Here is a 7,757-nt window from a genome sequence, read left to right as displayed (position 1 = left end):
GAGAAGGAAAGTTTCACTTCCTCAGTGTGGACATAAAGATCACTTTGTTGGGCTTTGGTCAGGAAGAGGATAACATCAAGAGTCGATGTTCTTAGTTAAAAGAAAATATTCTGAAATGACATGAGCCTAGAAACGAGAGTTCACGTAACATAAAAATAAACGTGTGAACCACAATGACAACAAAACCTTCACCTATTTCTATCTTGTTGAAATTTGTTTCTACTTGTCTGGGAAAACTGAGGATGAGGAAAGGATGTCTTATCTGTTTTCATCATGTTTATCATCTAATATAGATCAAGAAAAATAAGAAATATCACAAAACCACAGATTTAGACAGGAATATAGACTAACATGGATGTGTTAACATGCATGTGCTTAACAATTAGCTCAATAGCAGACATTTTCTTACATAGGTACTGATTTTTCCTTCATTCTCTAAGATGCTACATATTGGATCCCCCATGTTCCACTGACTTCAGAATTATATATGTTTAATCTTTCCTTTGTCTTCTGGCCTTCATCTAAGTTTTCAAACAGATCCTTTAAAGAAAAACTTGTGAAACCACAGTTTCTTGGTCGTACCCTCCAATCAAAAGACCACTATTCAGTCATCCTTTATCATCAATGAAAATTGGTTGAAAAAGTTCTGTATATTTTCTAATCTTCTTTCCCTTCATGAAATGACATTTTATCACTCTATTATACTGCCACCATTCTTCTAAAAATGCTCTCATGAAATAACACATTTCCAAACTGGCAATTATTTTTAGGTCTTATCTTCCCTAACTTCTCTGCAGCTGTTACCTGCCCTCACTACTTTTTGGAATTCTCACTTTCTTTGGATTTTGGTCATTTTCTCCTACTTCTCTATTACCCTAATTGCACTTTCTCAGTCTTTTTTTCTGGTTCCTTCTCTCCTGTCTGCTGTTTAAATATGATTTCAAGTTCATCTACACTTCTTGTTGTACATGGTCTCCCTGCAGTATCTCATTCACCACCTTTCATGTGCTGGTGATGCCAGATCATTTTATATCACCTTCTGTATCACCTTCTCTCCTGAACACTTTATCCGTATTTCCACCATAGCAAGTGCACACCCTGCATTTGAAACATAAAATTTATATTATCTAACAAAATTTAATTCTCATCCTGTTTTCTCTGTCTCCAAGTTAGAAACATTGGGACTATTCTTAGCTAATCTTTTGTCTTCATTTCTTGCATTTAACTGGTTGCCAAATTCTGTTTCATCTACAGAAATGTCTGCAGTTACTGATTCTTCTCATTCATTTTAGGTGCCCTAAGCCTTATTAAAGTATTCTATATAGAGAAATTGCTACTTGTCTAGGATGGAATATCTTGCATTTTAGTTAAGGGGACATACATGCTAACTGGTAGCACTGCGGGTAGAAGTGACACAGGTATTTTGGAAAGATCAGGACATTCACCCAACTTGCCTATTTTTACTAATCTGGCCTATTGTAACAGCCTCCTCACTTCTCTCACTGGTAGCAAAACCTCCTCTTGTCCATTCTTTCTTTATATTGAAACTAGAGTGTTTTTTTCCACCTGAAGAAACAATGTAATCATTTTAAAATTAAAACTCTCTTCTGGGCTCCTACTGCCTAAGCAGGAACTCATAATCTGGGACACTGAATGAGTTTCAGGTGTCCATAAAACCCTATGAGGATAAATGACAAATTATGGGCATATATATGTATGTACATTTCTGGATGAGAATAATTAGATATGGACACACAAAAAAAGTAGCACCAGCCAACAATGTAAAACAAGCTTTTTTTGGCTTACACATGCAATTGTAAATTGACTATATTTTCCTACTCAGCTACCCTTCTTCCCATTAAATGAATCTTCTTTCCAGGTAAATAAACCTTTCTACCATTTCCCAAATATATTTTCTTTTAATTGCCTTTGTGCCTTTGTAGATGCTCTTATATAACTTGGAATGGTATTCCCTATTGCCACAACACATTTCTACAAGGTGTTAAGATTAACGAGACCATTGCTATAATAATATCCTGGAGTGTTTGTCATTAGATTATCCTTGTTTTATAGTATTTTTTGTCTAGATTTGAAAAGATGTACTTTGCTAAATTCATGTTTGATGTAATTGAATCCCCTTTGACTATGATAGTTCCCATTGACAGATTTGTGTGTGCGTGTGTGTGTGTGTGTGTTTGTGTGTGTGTGTGTGTGTGTGTGTGTGTGATGAGGGACTAGCACATCTTCAAAATTTTCTAGCACTTTGCTTAGTATTTTGTTGATGCATAAAATTTGCTCAGTATAAGTAAACTGAATGAATTAACAAAAGTAAAGGGAATTTAAAGGCTATTTCTTAACCAAGACCACATTTCTGACATTAATTCTGGTGAGAGAAATAAAGCAAAGTATAGATAATTTTAGCAGGAAATGATGTTTTTTAGGTAAAGAGGTAAATTCTTGAGTTTATAAATATGAGACCGAGTTTGATTTAGAGCATATTAGGAATTCTGAGGGGAAAATGAGAATGATCACTAAACTATTGGAGGAAGGTGACTGTTCACTAGATAGGTTCTGTGCCATTTGTTTTTCTCATCTATCATTTCACAAGTGTATTTTAGTAATAGCACTGTATACTAAGTATAAAGAAAATACTTTTTTGACATTTATTCATAAGTGGTTTGAAAGCCAATAAAGATGATGCTATAGTAGTACAGGAGTAAGGAATTTATAGCCTGGCATAAAGCCATGGAAACAATGAGAAGAATATGCCTGGACATTTACAGGAAAACCATCAAAGACTGTTGGATGTGAGAACTGATAAAGTGACAAATGAAATATGATAACAACATGGAAGTTAGCCATGCTACCCGTGGTATTAAGAATGATGGAGAAAATGTGTTTGTGTGGTTGAGGGATGTAGGGACTAATATAATGAAATCTCTATGTGAAAGACTCAACATAAAATATTGGCGAAAAACTTAATTTAGAGTAACTTAAAAAATCAATATGAAATAAGCTGCAAAGTTGGTATTTGCACATCGATAAATACAGGACTAAATAATAAAAAAAATAATGTGATAATCATCAAATGTGTTGTTTACGAAGCTTATATTATGTAGTAGGAATGGTACTAAGCATTATCTCCTTAATTGCATAGCCACCCAATGAGATAGGTATTATTATTATTTCAGTATTACAAATAAGGAATCTAATGCTTTGAAAAGTTAAGGAACTTGCCCAAGATCACACAGCTAGAAAGAGGCAGAGCAGGGACTTGGATATGGAGACCTTTATTCCAAACTCCATGTTTTCAATTAGTAACATTATATTACTTCCCTCTTAGGCTCTTAGATTGACATTTGCACAATTTTTTTCTTTTTTATGATTTTAATAACATTTTAATAATGCATTTTATGTTGACATAGCTTTATTAAAGATTATATCCAACCCTTCAGAAAGATGTTCTTTTGTATTTTGAGTTTGTTTTCTACTAAATTATATTTTCATTTGAATAGTTTTATAATTACAATATAAATACATAACTGTATCTCTTATCTTGAATAATATTTCAACTTTCAAAGCCACTTTAATGGGTATTCCCCCCAATTCTGTTTCTTTTTAGCTTAGTATAATTTTATGTAATTTTTGTGCTATGGCATTTTAAAAATAAGATATTTAGCTTTTTCTTAATATTTCAAGTTCTTTTTCATTCTAAAGTTTCTTTAGAACTAATTATGTTTGTGTGTGTGTGTGTGTGTGTGTTTGGAGTTAATAAGCTTAGATACTAGGGGGGAAAACAGTGAAAAGATTATACCACAGATAATTAATAAAAATCAATTAGTTTGTTAATGAGTACTCTGTCAGTACCCAAGGTGGCAGAAACCAGCTGGGGGAAAGAAATCAGGATCCCTGAATAGAACATTTTGAATGCCTGAGTCCTGCTGAGAATTCAAGAGGAAATAACTATAAGAAGCACTACTTGGGTTAAAACTGGCTAAATTTCCTCTTGAGATTGCAGTTCCTCTAGCTAATAAATCTAGTAAAAATGCGATTCACCTTTAGTGTATGCCATAAAGCATTTTCTGAGGCCTTAAGTACATTGCTCACTGCCCTGTATTAAAAACAAACCCACAGTTGTAAATGTCAATGACTAAGAATATTAGAGCCCTTGCATCTTTCTTATGTTAGAAGAAAAGCTGGAAGTACCCATTACCTCTTCTATGACTTTTTACATTGTATTTATATAAATGGCAAGAGTCAAACATGAGCTGACAGGGAAATACAAAATCTGTCTTCCAATGGTCCTTGGAAGTAAATGCAGAAAATTCCAATGATAGCAATTGACCTTCAGAGAAAGTTTTTTTTTAGAACAACCCATTCTTCTCATTGTTAATTATATTTATGTTAAGACCATTCCCTCTCCAGCATAATTATGGATCATTTATGGGAGCAACATAGAAGGGATAATTTACATAAATACAAATTAATTCAATTTGATATATTTTAGTATTGAAGAAGAAAAAATGTATTCTAGTAGACATAGATTTTATATGATTTTTTAAATACATGTTTGTATTGTAAATAAATGTAAGTTTCCAGAAATAGTCATGAACCTAATATGCCTGCTGATAGATCTTTTTTGGGTAAAAGATAAAATCTAGAAGATGATTTTAGTATTGGTTACTCGTTAAACGAGTGTTCAAAATTCTGTGAGGTGGATTTCTGGCATAAAATGTGTAAAATTTCTATTGAAAACTTTTACCTAATTACTCCTTCTGATTATTATTAGAGTTCTAGGGTGAAACGATCATTGACTTGGCTTATTCAGCTAGTTCACTTTCATAGATAACGTGTCCCTCTACCTATACAGTTTCCGGGTGGTGAAATGAAGAGAGCTCACAATTGGTAGGAGGACAAATAAGCTGAGTACAAAGAAATGACTAAGTAATCTTGACTATTTTTAGTCATCTAAATAAGTTAATGCTTTTTCTCCCTCAAATATATGTTGCTACAAATCCTTTTATAATACGCACAGCTATGTGCTTAAAGACCACATTTGTACAATCAGCAAACATGGTATCCACACTCATTTAAGTAAATTGGATTACAATTTCCTTCATAGCACTCTTATTAAGATATTTCCTCTTTCTCTTCTAGTACATTTTTAATTTCCTAGAAGGGAACAGTAATAGTCTTAGTTCTATGACTTTACATTTCTTTTAATGCATGAGGGTTTTCAAATGTTCTGACTTCTGGGTACATATAAAATACAACTAAGCTTTATTTCAAACTATGTTAAAATGAATACATATTCATTTTAGAAGTATAGAGATACTCACATACAAATGAGGAAGTCTGAATAGGAGAATTTTTAGAGCACGTGTGTTAGATTTATCATTTTCCGTTTAAACTTTGCTATTCCATCAAGTAATTAAATAACATTCCTCACACTCATTAGCTAGTTGTATGTTTTTCTCATCGACTAAAAGGAAGCAATTTTTTTAGACCATTTCTTAGTTCTTGGAAGTCATGTGATTCCAAAAAGACAAACCGGCCAGACCTGTGGTAGGGCTAACCATCTAACTTCATTCAGAGGTGTACAGCCCCACGAAAAATGGCAGAGCTACCTCAAACTTACCACAGATTTAAAATTTAATACAGAATTTAAAACTTTTAGCTTCTGTCATGCATTTCACTTTTGCTCTTTAGGTATCACAGACATTTACATAGACAGCATCTGATTTTATACCTTCTCTTTAAAGATGAGAAAACAGGCTTTAAATTATTAATGTTGTTAGATTTGTGATTCAACCGATGGGTTCTGACATTGAAATGGTGAGGTTAGATGCCTCTCAATCACTGAATACTTGGAACACTATTTAACCCTTCTGTGTCTTGGCTAGTTTATCTGAAAACAATAATCTGCCTCAGGGTTGTGTGATGATTAAGAAAAGTTGATTTTGTAGAGAAGTTGTAGCAGTGCATAGTATGTGGTAAATGACATGTATTTCAAAATAAATCATTTTCTTGCACTCACAACATATAAACCCTTCTTTAGAAAGACTGCTAACCAGTGGAGCTGCTGGAGGTAAACTTTTATTCCTTCATTTGATATTCAATGTTGCATTGTTAATTAAAATTGTGGAACCCTTAGCATTTTCCAGGATTAATGTTAGCCACTGGAGATAATTTTTTAAAAAATGACAGTGTCTGCCCTCAGAGTCACATTCTGATTGAAGAGTTTGAAACATACATGTAAATAAATAATTAAAATACACTGTGATTGGTGCTACGAGATGGTGTTGGAAAAGCTATAATTTTACACTTGAAGGAAGGCCTCACAAAGAAATTTTAGTAGTGCTTGAAGTATTAATAGAAATATCTCTAGTGAAGCAAGAGGAAAATATATCTGCATTAGTGCAAGCAGAAAGGATGGATGAGACTCTTACTGCGTTAGCTCTGCTCTCATGTTTTCCCATTCAAGGACTAGGTTAGAGGAAGTCGCCCAGTGTAGGATAATCCCACCCTCATGCAAAAAGAAAGAGCAAGAGGGTGAGCTAAACTATGCAGTACATTTCCAGCTTTGGTTGGGATGTGGCATGTCTAGCATCTCCACATTCTGTTAACTGAAAGAAGTCATATAGTTAATCCCAAAATCAATGAGTCATGATTGATATACTATATATTTCTCAAATACTAGAAGTCATATGAAAACGGGAAGGTATTATAAGCTCTTTGTGGAAGAAAAGAAATAAAGAATTGTGAACCATAATATAAACTATTAAAAGCATTTAGGGAATTGTGGGAAATTTGATGTGGTTGGAATGCAGACTATAACCTATGTAGCGAAGATGTATAACAAGAATAAGTGCTGTCGCATTGTGAAATACTTTGTGTATGTTGCCAAAACCTTTAACTTTACCTATGATCAGAAATGCATTTTTGGAAATATGTCCATGGCTAAAGAGTAAAGAAAGGCCTGAGGAAGAAGAAAATGGAGGCATAAAGTTTAGTTAAAGGTTGAGGTATAATGGCAGTGGGAAGGAGCTTACAAAACAAATTCAGTGTCTAGACAAGAAGGTAGAATTGACAGAACCAGACCAACTGTGGAAGGTGAAGGGTAAGAATTTTTTAAAAAAATTATGAAGGTTCCACCTTGGATGGCTAAGTAATGACATTGAATGACCTAGGAAATATGAAAAAAAAATCATTAGTGGAGAAGAGCAGTGGGATTATTCTGTCAAGGTCAAAGTATAGAGAAGATGAAAGGAGGCTTCAGAGTGGGGCTTTTTGGCTGACTTCACATTTAAATGAGTGGCTATAATGGAGGGTATTCCAGGCAATGAAACAATGTATGGCACTACATTTAATGCTTGATGGCATTAAAAAGCATGACATATTCAGAAGTTTTAAGATAGTTATGTGAACAAAAATGACAATTATAATCAAAATGAAAATGAAATAGTCAAATATATTTAAGTCTTAAGTTATGATCCATTTTCTTTCTCAATTTTCCATCTCAATACAAGAGTACGTGCAAACTAAGAATGTACAAACTAAAAATGCAACAAAAAGAACAACGGATAAAAAAGGTTTTACTAATTGGTTAAACTTGATAAGGTTAAAGGCTAACTAGAAATCAAGTTAGATTCATGAAATGAGTTTTGAAAGTGACAAAAATCATCGGAAGGAAAAATAGAAACTTAAAGCATGTATTTCTAATTTTTGAACATAACCTCTTTGGATATTGACCTTAG

Source organism: Rousettus aegyptiacus, unplaced genomic scaffold (genome assembly GCF_014176215.1).
Source record: "Rousettus aegyptiacus isolate mRouAeg1 unplaced genomic scaffold, mRouAeg1.p scaffold_m13_p_8, whole genome shotgun sequence".
Taxonomy (NCBI): Eukaryota; Metazoa; Chordata; class Mammalia; order Chiroptera; family Pteropodidae; genus Rousettus; species Rousettus aegyptiacus.
The sequence above is the reverse complement of the archived record's forward strand: the minus strand, read 5'-3'. Positions refer to the sequence as shown.